Genomic DNA, 14640 nt, shown 5'->3' on the forward strand with positions numbered 1-14640 from the left:
TGCTTTCCATCAGGTGATCCGTTTACTCGTTTGCCCCCTTCTTTCATAAAAAAAATAATTGCTCTAGTAGTTCGTAATTTCTAATATTTCCCCCGTTTTTCCCACATTTTCCTGAGTTGCTTCGGTCGTATTAGTCCTAGCGTGATAATATTATATATAGCCTATAGTCACTCGATAAATGAGCTATCTAACACTGAAATAAGTTTTTAAATCGGACCTGTAGTTCCTGAGATTAACGCGTTCAAGCAAACATACTATTCAGGTTTATAATATTAGGTAGGTTTAGATTTTTTTAATTATCGCTTGATAACCAAGTGACGATGCATGGTATAATATTATGGTAGTGATGATGATGTTGATGATGATGAATGTAATTTGCATAGTAGCATATGCTTTCCGTTCGTAAAACAACGCCGAAACTCCCAAACTTGTATCTATAAAGAATCAGGAGTTCTCTTAGCACCTTCCGAAACACGGTATACCAGGTATACCTCAGTGCAAAATCTTACTTGTTGGTAGCATATGCTTAGAATACTTCTCTCGAAACCGAAGTCACCACATGTTTCGCTATAAATTTTGAGGAGTTCCCTCGACTACTTATGGATCCTTCATCAGATCACCACTTTTGTGAATATAATACCAAATTGGGATGATACCCTATAGACCAAAAGAAAATTTTTGAAAATCGGTTAACAAACGGCGGAGTAATCGTTGAACATAAGAAAACGAACATAACACCTCCCCCATTTTGAAAGTCGGTTAAAATTGTAGCCTATGTGTTATTCTGATGTATAAGCTATGTTATTGTAAAATTTCATTCAAATCCGTTAGTAGTTTTTGCGTGAAAGAGTAACAAACATCCATACATCCACACATCCATACATCCAAACAAACTTTCGCCTTTATAATATTAGTAGGAAGTATAGATTTTTTTAAATTATCGCTTGACAAACTCGAGCCTCGATCTAAAAGACTATGAAAAAGCTCATAATCATGGGACGATGCATGGTATAATATTATGGTAGTGATGATGATGATGATGATGAATGTAATTATTAAAAGCTTTTATTTAACTTGCTCTGTATGTATGTAAGTATGTATGTTCGGGTGAAATTTTGGAACTTAATTTTGAAGTAAGTAGATATATTTAACCGATCGAGCTGAAATTTTGCATGCACGTTTAGTTTGGATGACAATGCATGATATTGTATGTGACATCACTCTAAATCCAATATGACCGACCATCCAAGATGGCGAAATAAACTTGCGTGCAAAAAAATCGACCCACCTCTCTCCTTATGATTCAAACGGTAATAACTCAAGAAATATAATTAGTATTAAATAAATGTTGGAATCGTTTTAAAGGTAGTACAATAAGGATTTAATTATTGCTATAGTTATTGTAATTGTAAATTGTTTACTAATTCTACAGCCTTAAAACAAAAACCGGTCAGTTTGGCATAACATTTCAGTAGGCGATTAATGACATCTTTCTTGAAGAAAACTTTCTTGAAGAAATTTTGGACCGTTAGCTAGTTTTTGTGAAGTCAAATAGCTGCCTGCAAGTCTTCGTCGTACAGTCTACTCAATTACTGTAACTCATCCGACTTCTCTTGGCCGTCGTTGCACTTGAACTGAAATGAGATGTCGATTCCGCAAGAACGTTGACACCTCAAAACGGTCATCACGTTCAAATGTAGCCCAATGTCTTCCTGAACATGGTCGCATGGTAAAGTTTAGAGTCTCTAGAATACTTCGATATACTCTTGTAACCGAAGTTCGACTTAAATTAAGACTTCTAGCCACAACTCGTTGTCTAAATTCAGCTCTTAGCAAAGCCCTTGCTTGAGAGGCTTTATTTGGAGTAATATCCATTTCGCCACAAAGAAATTACGTTTAAAATGAAGTTAAATGAACAATAAATCAATAAAACAAACAAAAACAATAAGATTTGACCGATTTTTCATACAGAACAAAACCGTTCAATTAACGATTAAAAAACAGTGATGGGGGTGCTTAGTGATTTGTGTCGTTTGTAGTCAAGCATGTTGGAAATGAAAATGTAGAGTAAACGTACACATTCCCTATCATATTAACTCGCATTATTAATAAATAGAAATAATAAATAACTATAACTTTTTAAGATATAGCGACTTGAATAAAAATGCGCGGGGTGGGTACATTTTTTTGCACGCAAGTGTAGTTATTTTCGATGCAGTTCCACAATATGGATATTAAATGAAAGGGCTTTTTGAGAGTTTCTCGAAATCGACTGATGTGTCATACTACATCCAATATAGCGGCTCATCCTAGATAGAGGTTTAGTTATTTTTAATGCAGTTCTGCAATATGGGTATCAAATGAAAGGGCTCATTGAGAGTAACTCTGAAACGAATGTAATTTCATTCTACATCCAATATGGCGTCTCATTCAAGATAGGGGAATAATATAGTTATTATTAATGCACTTTTGCAATATAGGTATCAAATGAAAGGGCTCATTGAGAGTAACTCGGAAACGAATGTAATGTCATTCTACATCCAATATGGCGGCTCATCCAAGATAGGGGAATATAGTTATTTTTAAAGCACTTCTGCAATATGGGTATGAAACAAAAAATCTCATTCAGAGTAAATTGAAAAGTCATGTCGTGTCCTGTCGTGACGTGTCGTGTCGTATCGTGTATCGTAACATGACATGACGTGACATGACGTGTCGTGTCGTGTCGTGTCGTGTCGTGTTGTGTCAAAACCAGCCGGGCATTAGAAAATGCCTGGTAGAATCCGGTCATTTTTGTTAAGTGATATTTAATTTTTTAGTCGTAAAATTAAGTAAGTACGATTTCTTAAAGACTTAAATAAAGTTAACCAGATTTTAACAAATTCTTGAAACAAACTACAATCAAGCAGACTTAAGAAATCTAGTCAGAGATTTAACTAAAAACAAGAAATAAATTATAAGCTTCTGTCTGTCTGTCTGTCTCGCTTTCACGCCAAAAGTACCGAACCGATTGTAATGAAATTTTGTATACAGATAGTCTAAAGTCTGAGAAAGGACATAGGCTACTTTTTTACTGGAAAAAAGGGTTGTAAGGGGGTGAAAATACGAAAATTTGTTCAAATTAAGTTAGTTCCAAAAATTCATACTAGATGGCGCCTTGCGTCTCTTACATCGCGCTAACGCTTGCCCAACATCCATACTAATATTATAAATGCGAAAGTATCTCTCTCTGTCTGTCTGTCTCGCTTTCACGCCAAAACTACTGAACCGATTGCAATGAAATTTTGTACACAGTTATTCTATAGTCTGAGAAAGGACATAGGCTACATTTTGATGTGGGAAAATATCTTATTTCCATGAAAATATCGATGAAAATGAATTCGCATTGCGCGTGGCCAGCGCTCATCCCGGGGGTCCTGGGTTCGAGTCCCGCAGGCGGAACAAAAAGTTTTAAATGTTCCTGGGTCTTGGATGTGTATTAAAATAAAATTTCAAAAATCTTAAATATATTTTATGTATAATATTATAAAAAATCCAGGAATATATCGATGCAATGAACATTTTAGCTCTAATACGATTCAACAGATGGCGTTTTATTTTTTACTACATTGTAACATAGAACTAATCATACTTATTAGTTACTAGCTGTTGCCCGCGACTTCGTCCGCGTGGACTTCAGTTTATAAAGCGCGATGTCAACAAAATTGGTGTCAAAGCTTTTATAAAAAAACTCTGGTACTCGTAACCCTTAAATCAATACAGCTGTCCAGTGTGCACACAATAAGTATTTCATTTTTAGGGTTCCGTACCTCAAAAGGAAAAAACGGAACCCTTATAGGATCACTTTGTTGTCCGTCTGTCCGTCTGTCAAGACCCTTTTTCTCAGGAACGCGTGGAGGCATGAAGCTGAAATTTATATCAATTACTCAGGTCTACTGTCCCTTGAAGCTGTGAAAAAATCAAACTTCTAAGCCAACGCAATCAAAAGATACAGCCGTTTATGCCGCAAATTTTCGACACTTGCAAGGGAATCAAAACCTACAGGGTGCTTCCCGTGAACTCAGAATCTTGAAATTTGGTACGAAGCAACGTCTTATAGCATAGATAAAGGAAAAATTACGAAAACCATAAATTTTTAGTTACATCACATAATATATTTTTTTTTAATAATTTTAAACTTACTACCCATTTCCTCATAAACGCGTAGAGGTATTAAATTGAAATTCATACTAAATACTCAGGTCTATAATACCTTTAAGCTGTCGGAACCCTCGGTGCGCGAGTCCGACTCGCACTTGGCCGGTTTTTTTTATATTAAACTTTATATTTTATGCCAAATTTTAAAGCTTATTTTATATACAGGGTGTAAAAAGACCACTTCCGATAACTTTGGGGTATTATTATACTACATTTTCTGATTACAAAAATGTATTTTTTTTTATTTTTTTTTATTTTTTAAATTTTTTTTTAAATATATTTTTTATGATTAATAACCTTTACACATAAGGATAAACCATTTACAAAAAATATTAATTTTTTTTTTTACTTTTATTTTTTTATTCCGATGCGCAATGTAAAGGCGCGAGTCATTGATATCAACTGTAGCGCGCTTAATAACATAAGGTCGTAAACGACCATACTGTACGGCTGCGGCAGTTTTGAACCTTATGGACTATGGTCTTTCCAACCTATCAAGAACTATGACATTCAACTCTCTCAAGTAACTCAGAACTTTGACCTCTGATCTCTTACCTAGAGGCTACTTGCAGTGTTAAAACTTTAATTCCTAAATCATGTACAAAACTGTAAGTAAAGTTTCTGAGCATGAGGAACAACTTAATTACCTATCGATTAGTTAAAAAGTTCTTCGTAAGGAACAAAACCGTGTTTTTCCGTGGGAGAGCCATGCTTCGGCAGGAACGGGCCGGCTCGACCGGATAAATACTACGGGCTCACAAAAAACCGGCCTGAAACAGCGCTTGCGCTATGTTTCGTCGAGTGAGTGAGTTTACCGATGGCCCAATCCCCTACCCTTTTCCCTTCCCTATCCTCCCCTATGCCCTTCCCTACGTTCCCCTATTACCCTATTCCCTCTTAAAAGGCCGGCCACGCACCTGCAGCTCTTCTGATGCTGTGTGTCCATAGGCGACGGAATTTACTTTCCATCAGGTGACCCGTTTGCTCGTTTGCCCCCTTATTTCATTTAAAAAAAAACAATATTGTGTGATATGCGGATGAACCGTCTTCCGCAATCTCAGGCTTTCTATCGAAATTACAGACGATGCATGAAAACTTCCGTAGGTACGTAAAACTATGGTAATAAACTTACGTGTAAAATGTTAAGATCTTAAAGTGTTCTTATTTCTCTAGACTCTATGCATTTTGTAAGTATTCCTTAGCACTAAGCAATAATTCCACCAACAAAAACACGTCTCTTACACGAAATCTAACACAGTACAAAGTTTTTTGAACGCAACTTAGAAAATAATAATTAATTACACATTTTCCGTGTTATGCGGAACGATGATTGTAGATGGACAGAACCTAGATCTGCAACTTTCGCTTTTTATCTACTACAGTCTACAGATGATGTATGAAAAAACTAGCAATTAACTTACGTGAAAAATGTTGAATTCTGATTTCTGAATGTGCTCTCTATGCATTTTGAAAATAGTCCATATTATCACCAATCAATAACACCACCAATAACTCTTTTTACACGATATCTTACACAACACGTCTTAGTTTTTTACCGCAAACTAATAAGAAATAATAGTCAATTAATTTACATTTTACTCATTTAGTTAACACAAAAATTCAATGCTTTAAAAAGATCGTAATAAGAAACGCTTATTAATTAAACTTAACTCAACCGACAACCTTCAACCTCAAGATGCAAATTGGAACTAATGTCTAAATATGCGAAAATCGTCTTTAAAAACAATGTACATTGTACGGTATCGACTTTCGGTAAGTTCAAAGGTACCGACGCGACGGCCAGACCGCTTGGCGGGAACATCAAAGGCACCGCCGCACGCGCCGCGCCGGGCGCATCTCTTTGAGCTCACCGCTCGCGCCGCCATCGACAATTATACCGACAAAATTTGCCGACATTAAGGCTTGTTTCCACTTTGATTAGTGCAGGTGCGAGTGTTTAGTATTAGAATTAAGTGATTTGCACAAAACACGCGTGGAAAGCAACTGATTTGTGCGAGTAATTAGTAAACAGCCAACCCGCACTAAACAAAGCGAATAGACATTGTCGGCCATATGTCGGTATGCGAAAGATTTAAGCATTTATGTAACACGCTTAGCAAACAATAGCAAACACCAACATTTGCCACTGTTCGGTTTCAATGTCGTTTTTATTCAAGCTTTTGTTTGCCAAGCATATGGACGGACCATAATGATGCTTGGCAACCAATGGCAAACAGCAAACTACAATGAATAGCGTTTGCTATTCATTGTAGCATGTTTATGCTCCATATGGATGGGTGGTCGTATGTGTTTGCTTGTTCCTGTTTGTGTTCGGCACTGTTTGGCGTTGGTGTCGGATATCTTTCACAAAGCAAAGGCCGTTTGGCAAACAGTTCCCGGGGTTTCCATACAATTGGTAAACATAAAGTGTTGCGCGTGAGCTTACGAGTGATGGACGTCAAGTTGTTGGCAGCAGTTTTGGCGCATTATCACATTCGATTTGAATTGATAATGCGCCAAAACTGCTGCCATGCAAATATAATTAATATTCACCATCGCACGCCACGTTTCGCAAAGTACTGTAAAGGTATTGTTTTTATCGACGCGCCAAGCGACCCCAGCTGACGAAAATTAAAATGAAAGGGCACTTTATGAACAAAGCTATACACTTTTATGTATTTTCTACCGACATTGGTCTGGTGACCAATGCTGCAGCTGATTTACACTGGCGTAGAGCAAAAAATTTAATAGCCACATAAAGTGGTATTTTATTTGAATTTTGGCGGCCGCGGCTCGCTTGCAGCAAGGATCGGAAAGCCACCTTATCATTCGCCAAGCCTGTTTGATAGCAATGTTGGGACTTTGTCAGTGTTGTTTGATATGTGTAGCGAACACAAAGCATACTCCAAGCGAATGGAGACTTCTCGACTGTTTTCGAAACAGCCTATACTTAAGTAATAAAAAAATGACACCAACAACGAACAGTGGCAAACACGAACAGGCAAATACATAATAACAGGACTTTAAGCCCCGTCCATATGCTTGGCAAACAGCAAACACCCACATGTAATTGGGTGTTCGTATGTGTTTGTCTTCTTGTTTGTGTTCGCCACTGTTCGGCGTTGGTTTCAATTGACCTTCACAACTCAATGACTGTTGATCAATTTTTCCATACGCTTGGTGTTGTGCACTGTTTGGTGTTTGTGGCATGCACCAATCGTGTGGACGGGGCTTTAGGGTTTAGAGTTTTTAGACCATCGTGCTCTGGCGCGGCCTGCAGACTACACGTCTAACTATGACGGCGCGGCGCCACTACCAACTAACTATTATTATGTCTAAAAAATGTACCGATATGCAGTGTCGGCCAAAAGTGACGGCAAAGTGTCGACATCGCGACAGATTTGCGCGGCAAAACATCAAAGAGATGTTTTGCCGTGTGCGGGCGGCGGCATGGTCGCAAAGACAATAATAATAATAATTAGTGTTGTGACCTATAAAAAATAAAATTAGTTTTGTTCTAGGTAGTCAATATTACAATAACCTACATTAATAATTTTTAATGTACATTAAATAATAATAATGTACTACTACCCAATAGTACAATAAAATTACGATTGTAGTTTGTAGACTATGTAACTTTTTTCTTATTGAAACCCAAATAAGAGAAATACGTAAGGAAAGTTCTACATTTATAACTTAACTAGCGGCCCGGCCCGGCTTCGCACGGGTGGACATTGGTTTTTAAATTATTTTTTTTAAATAAAGGTAGTCAATCTTTAAGTTAAGCAGAACATAAAAATAGTTTACATTATTTAGCCTGCAACTACTATATTATAATTATTATGTACATATAACACATTTTTATTGTATTTTTTTTTATATTTTTATATTTTAAGTGTTATGTTTGATTATTTTATCCTTACCTGCAGAACTATAAGACTATATAGTACATCACTTTGCGATAAGTAAGTATAGTCTATAATTTATAAAGCATAAGCAAGAAGGAATATTTTGGTAGATTTTTCACACAATTATTAACACTTAATACGGTTCCCTTTTTTCTCTCATTAAATATAGCCTATATTCAGCAGAAATAGTGTGGATTAAAAAATATGCATTAATACTTCCATCGTACATCGGCATCGTGGGTATCGCAGACACAATAGATCTTCAATTGTTATGCTGGCAGCCGGCTGCCGCTATTGGAGATTTATAGTTAAAGAAATTAATTAATTATAATAGCAATCAAAAATAATAGTCATTCAAAACTTATTTTAAAAAGTTCTAAAAATATTACTTTCGTAGTCATAACTTTTAAAGCTTTTTTGAAATTAGGATTATAATAATGAAGCACGATAGTCTATATCAAATCAATAAAGCAGCACCCGGCTGTCGCATAACTATTGAAAATCTATTGTGTCTGCGATTCCCACGATCGAGGTAATATTTACGTGGACTCTCCGGGCGAGTCTGTGGCACTGATAATTAAATCTCTCCCCTACCGCACGCACACCCGCGCATCGCGCCTTGACGCCCAATTCGCAACGTGCAGCAGAAATCGTAATATTTTAATTTCGCCATAACATTAAAACCAAACGTCCAATTTTAATCATTCAAAGACCAAATATTATCTACATTAACTGTACTTAGTGATGAAATAATTTATTTTGATAAGGGTCAATAGCATGATTTAAATAAACGCATTTAAATATAGTCCAAAAAAAATCTAGATTTTTTAATAAAAAAATGGTTATTGTGCCTCACTCAACATAGATAGGTATAGTGTGTCGCGGACTTTTTTGTAGATATTTAAAAGATCTATAATTACTTAGAACATTTTATGCCTCTATCTTTTATAGTTTAGGCAGCGTACGCAAAATAAGTAACTTTTCTGGTTGATTTTTTAAACCTTGCGTCCGAAAATCCCAAATATCTTACGGAACCTTATATTTTTCCAAAATAAAAATTAGCCTATGTTCAGCAGAAATAATGCAGGATTCCAATGGTAAAAGAATTTTTCAAATCGGTCCAGTAGTTTCGGAGCCTATTCGACTCAAACAAACAAACAAACAAAAAATCAAATCTTTCCTCTTTATAATAGTAGTGTAGACTTTAAGTTTCATTTCAAAATGCGCAGTAAAGTAGAAAATTACTAGAAAAGGTACTTTTATGATTTCACTTATTACGACACCTAATATAGCAGTCAAAATTATTTTCTTTCGTCTACTCATTGGGCGAGGATCTTAATATTATGTAAAATTTAACAAGAAGATATTTGAATGTTAGGATGTTTTTTTTTAATAAGTACAATAATGTTTTTAGTTTTTTTTAAGGAAATTTTTAATTCAAATAACAATGAATATTTGTGGTAATAATAATAATTATATCGAGTTATTTTTAAGTACATACAATTAAATACAGCAAAACAAATAGCGATTTGTCGATAAAAAAATATCGATACTTCAAATGCACAGGAAGACGTCCTTATTGTTTTACATGAATTTTTATTCAATTTTGTTCAGTTGCCTGTAAACCTGCGTTTTCGAGTGACGTTTCGCCAATTTGGAAAATTTCATAATTTTGATTACTTCTCAGTTTTTCTTAATCTTAGTTTATTTTGACTTTTTCGTTAGTTTAATAAGTGATTTTCGTTTTTTTTTTGTAATTAGTGCTAAGTAATTGTTTCGTTTATTATTGACTATTTTTCTTTGTGTTTTGTGTCTTTTTTAATTTTAATAAAATGCCTTCTCCGTATGTGTATACCGCGCGCGAATACGGTATGATGCTTATGTGTTTGGGAGAAGCATCAGGAAATGCCGCAGAATAAAATAAATAAATAAATAAAAATTGTTTTATTTCTGAATAAATTTGAATCAAATATTTTCAGAATGTTGAACTACATGTTGCCTACCACCGGTTCGGGAACTAACCCGGCGAGAAGAACCGGCGTAAGAAACTCGCACGGGGCCACTTTTTAGTAAAAAAGTGGAAAATTTGTCTTTTAAAAAAATAAAATTTACAATGTAAATAACTTAATCTATACAATATGAATACACAATTGTAAGTCACATATAATAAATGTAGAAGCAGTCTTGCAGAGGCTTTGAGGATTTACCGAAGGCTATATCCTCATGCCCGACATCCTTCCGACTCTCGTATTATCACACAGGCATACCAACGTGTGTTGGAAAATAGGCCTATTGCGCCTTCTACTTCTGGCGGTGGGCGGCAGCTGGACATGCGTGTCGAGGAGCAGGTTTTGGATGTTTTACACCGTGACCCACGATTGGGAACTCGTAGTGCAGCCAAAAGATTGAGACGTCGTTACGGTCGGCCAGTTGCATCGCATGCAACCATACATAAAATTCTAAGGCGGAACAGAATGCGTCCCTACAAAGTCCACCGAGTGCAAGCGCTACTTCCGGTGGACCGTGTCCGACGCACGGATTATTGCAGATGGCTGCTCCAACGGGAGGAAGCGTTCCCCGGGTTCATCCAAAATGTCCTTTGGACGGATGAGTCCACGTTCACGAGGAACGGAATGTGGAACAGGAGGAATGCTCACATTTGGTCTGTCGAAAACCCTCGGGCATGCCAAGAAACTGGCCACCAAACACGTTGGTCAGTTAGCGTATGGGGTGGCATCTTTAAAAATTTGATATTGGCGCCAGTATTTTTGCCTGCACGGATGACTGGTGCGTCATATTTAGATTTTTTAAACTGCCAGTTCACTGACGAACTGGATGAGCACATTGCCGTCACTGACCTTCGGCGAATGTGGTTCCAACACGATGGCGCACCTCCACACGTAACACGGCCTGTCCGTCAATGGCTGAGGGAAAATTTTGGAGATCGTTGGATTGGACGTTTGGGTCCCCAAGCCTGGCCACCGAGATCCCCGGACTTAACTCCATTGGACTTTTTTCTCTGGGGTTACGTAAAGGAGCGAGTTTACAACCGGGCGTGCGACAGTGCCGAGGAAATGAAGCGGCGAATTAGGGAAGTGTTTAGTGACCTTAGGGAACTTTGTAGTGCCGACAGAACATTCAGTTTTCGTTTGCACGAAGACACGAAGAGGCGTGCAGAACTGTGTCTCGAGATGCAAGGGGCGCAGTTTGAACCGCATCTCGTAAGACCGCGAGTGCAAAGAAACTGATAAGGTCAGTGACAAACTTTCTATTCTACAAAATTATCATTTTGCTGTTTAGCTTAACTGTCATGTCTAGGTACATTTGAACAAAGTGATATTGTAATTTTTTTAGTCGGGATAAAACATTAAACGTTGTTAACTGTATGAATTCAACAAATGTTAGTAGAAGTTCATAAAATGTAACTTTGTAATAGTCACACAGAAGGTGCGTACAGTCATTGAGTTATAAGTACGTACGTATGTATAATGAATTGCGTACAGTTGAATCAATTCATTCATAAATGGCGCAGGCGAGGGGCGCGGGGCTCACCTGCCTGCCGAGTGCCGATGAATGTGCCACGAAATGTGTATGAACTTTTCATACGTTTACGACATTAAGAAAAGGGTGAAACAGTGCAGTAGAAAAAGTGTTAGAAGAATAGGAATGTCTGCCGTAATTATTTTTGTTTACTGTGGGCATGAATAACTCTGTAACGAGTTAGATGGAGCTCAGTTCGAACTGCATTTCAAAAAACAGACAGCTGACAGGTCAGTGAACTGACAGTACAGTTTAACAAGTCTTTTTTCCATAGATCGGTGTAATTACTGTGTATGAATAATTTGTAGAACCTGAACTCGATGTGAATTTTGATTTGCTTTTTCTTTTTTTACCCGAAAATAAAAACTGAATATTGTTGAGTAAAAACCTACGAAATGTTACTTACTTAAATCTAATAGTTTTTTAAATCGTGAAAATAATTTTAATTTAATAATCATTACAATATTGGTGGTTTTTTCACTACCTACGGGCTAGGGACCACGATCAGCTGTTTTGTCTTAACTCATGATTAGCGGGACGCGCGCGGGGCGGCCGGCTCGGCCCGGGGCGGGCGGGGCTTCACTGGCGCGCGATATTATCGCGCATTGACTGCACGCATTATACATTGCGTGTTGAAAATTTTGACTATTTTAAAAACTGGCAATTACAAGAAAATTACTTGCACCAATGGATATATCTCATGCCCTATAATAACCCCACGAAGTTATCGGAAGCGGTCTTTTGACACCCTGTATATATATATATATATATATATATATATATATATATATATATATATATATATATATTTTTTTTTTATTTATTTTTTTATTTTTTTTTGTAAAAGTCGTGACGGTTCGCAACAGACTAGTTTATTAACCAAAATGGTGGAACAGAGATACATAGACAATATAAACCATAATCATTATGGAATGTACACAGATAACAAATACAGATAACAAATCAATAATAATGAGTTAAGACGCATAGTTGCACATTGTGCAAAATAGATGGCGCTAGCAGTATCAATACAACATATTATTTTGATACACTATAATAACACCCCTACTTATCAAAATAAGGTAAACATTATCAAAAAAGAACATACTACTACATTACATAGGCACTAACCCAAGCCTTTGCATAAATTTATAATGCTTAACAGAATACAGACCTTTAGTTAATAAGTCTGCAGGCATTTCTTCTGTTGGTACATAATTAAGTTTAACACAATTATTCTTTACACAATCTCTTATGTAATGATGGTGTAATTTTAAAGCGCTCTGGTTGTCACAATACAAATCAATTACAAAAAGATTTCCTGTAATCTCATTCAATCAAGTTTCTTAAGTATACAGCTTCCCTGGAAGCTTCGGACAATGCTGAGTACTCTGATTCTGTACTGGAAAGACTAACAGTCTTTTGTTTTTTGCTTTGCCAAGAAATGGCAGACCCAGACATAACAAAACAGAAACCGGTGTAAGATTTCCTATCTATGGCATCACTGGCCCAGTCAATGTCTACAAAACCATGTATATCTGTGTTATCATTAATAAATTTTAAACAATAGTTTTTAGTATGCAACAAGTATTTTAAAACTCTCTTAGCATAATTATAACAAGTAGTATTATAACAATTATTAAATTGACTGAGATAACTTACTGCATAGGCTATGTCTGGCCTCGTTAAAACAGCCAAATACATTAAACTCCCAATAAGTTTCTGATAAGGAACATTAGATGAACATTCATTAGATTTTTCTACATTCAACTTCGGTTCAATAGGAGTACTTTGTGGCTTACAATCAGAAATTTGAAATCTACATGCTAATTGCTCAATATACTGTTTTTGATCTAATGTTATTATATTTTGATTTTCATCAACATTGATTCTCATGCCTAGATACTGTCTAACAGGTCCTAAGTCTTTTAACTTAAATTCTGATCCTAAAACTTGTTTTAATTTCTCTGTTTCATTATTACTATTAGAAAAGATCAAAAAATCGTCTGCATACAAAGCAATTATTATTCTTACTTTTCCATTATTCTTTGCAAACAAACATGGTTCATATTCACAACTTTTAAAACCTATTTTATAAAGACAGTCTTTTACTCTTTCATACCAAGCTAAAGACGACTGCTTGAGACCATAAATAGCCCGCTTTAATTTTAATATATATCCCCCACTTTTGTTTGCAAAGCCTTCAGGGATTGACATATAAATGTCTTCCTTTAACAAGCTATTTAAAAAAGCTGTAGTAATATCTAAATGTGTAATACTCATTTTTAACTTAACACTAAGGGCAAACAACAATCTAAGAGTTGAGTGACGCACAACTGGCGAAAATGTTTCTGAGTAGTCTATACCCGGCTTTTGCGTAAAGCCTTTAGCTACAAGTCTAGCTCTATACCGCACTTTGTTGTCCACATCATACTTTTTATTTAACACCCAACGACACTTCACTTTTGACACATCACCTGGGTTCTTAACGAGTTCCCATGCATCATTGTCTTCAAACGACTTGAACTCCTCAGCCATGGCACGACTCCACTGCTCCTTCTCAGGCCCCTCGAGAGCCTCCGAGAGTGAGATTTCCTCAGGTGCTGGAACTGAACTGGAAATACACATGTTGCTTAAGCCATACCTCTCAGGCTTCTTTCTCAATCGTTTGCCTGGTTGTTCTGGTGTCGATGTGTTTTGTATATCCGGCTGTAGCTCTACATTCGACGGAGATTTAGTCAAGGTCTCATCAACATCAGTGTACACTGAAGAAACTGAGGACTCCATAGTATCCTCCTCCTCAACCAAAATATCAGGATAGTTCTCCCCCACTGAATCCTTGCTCTCCATCTCCTCACTATTTGATGGTGTCTCATCATCTGGTATCCAGATAGCCAAACGTTCATCTGAGTTACTGTCCGTAGTCTCACCTTCCATCACAACGACATCCCGGCTAGTGATGATAGTCTTCTTGGAGGGATTATACAATCTGTAC

The sequence above is a fragment of the Aricia agestis genome, chromosome 2 (genome assembly GCF_905147365.1).
Source record: "Aricia agestis chromosome 2, ilAriAges1.1, whole genome shotgun sequence".
Taxonomy (NCBI): Eukaryota; Metazoa; Arthropoda; class Insecta; order Lepidoptera; family Lycaenidae; genus Aricia; species Aricia agestis.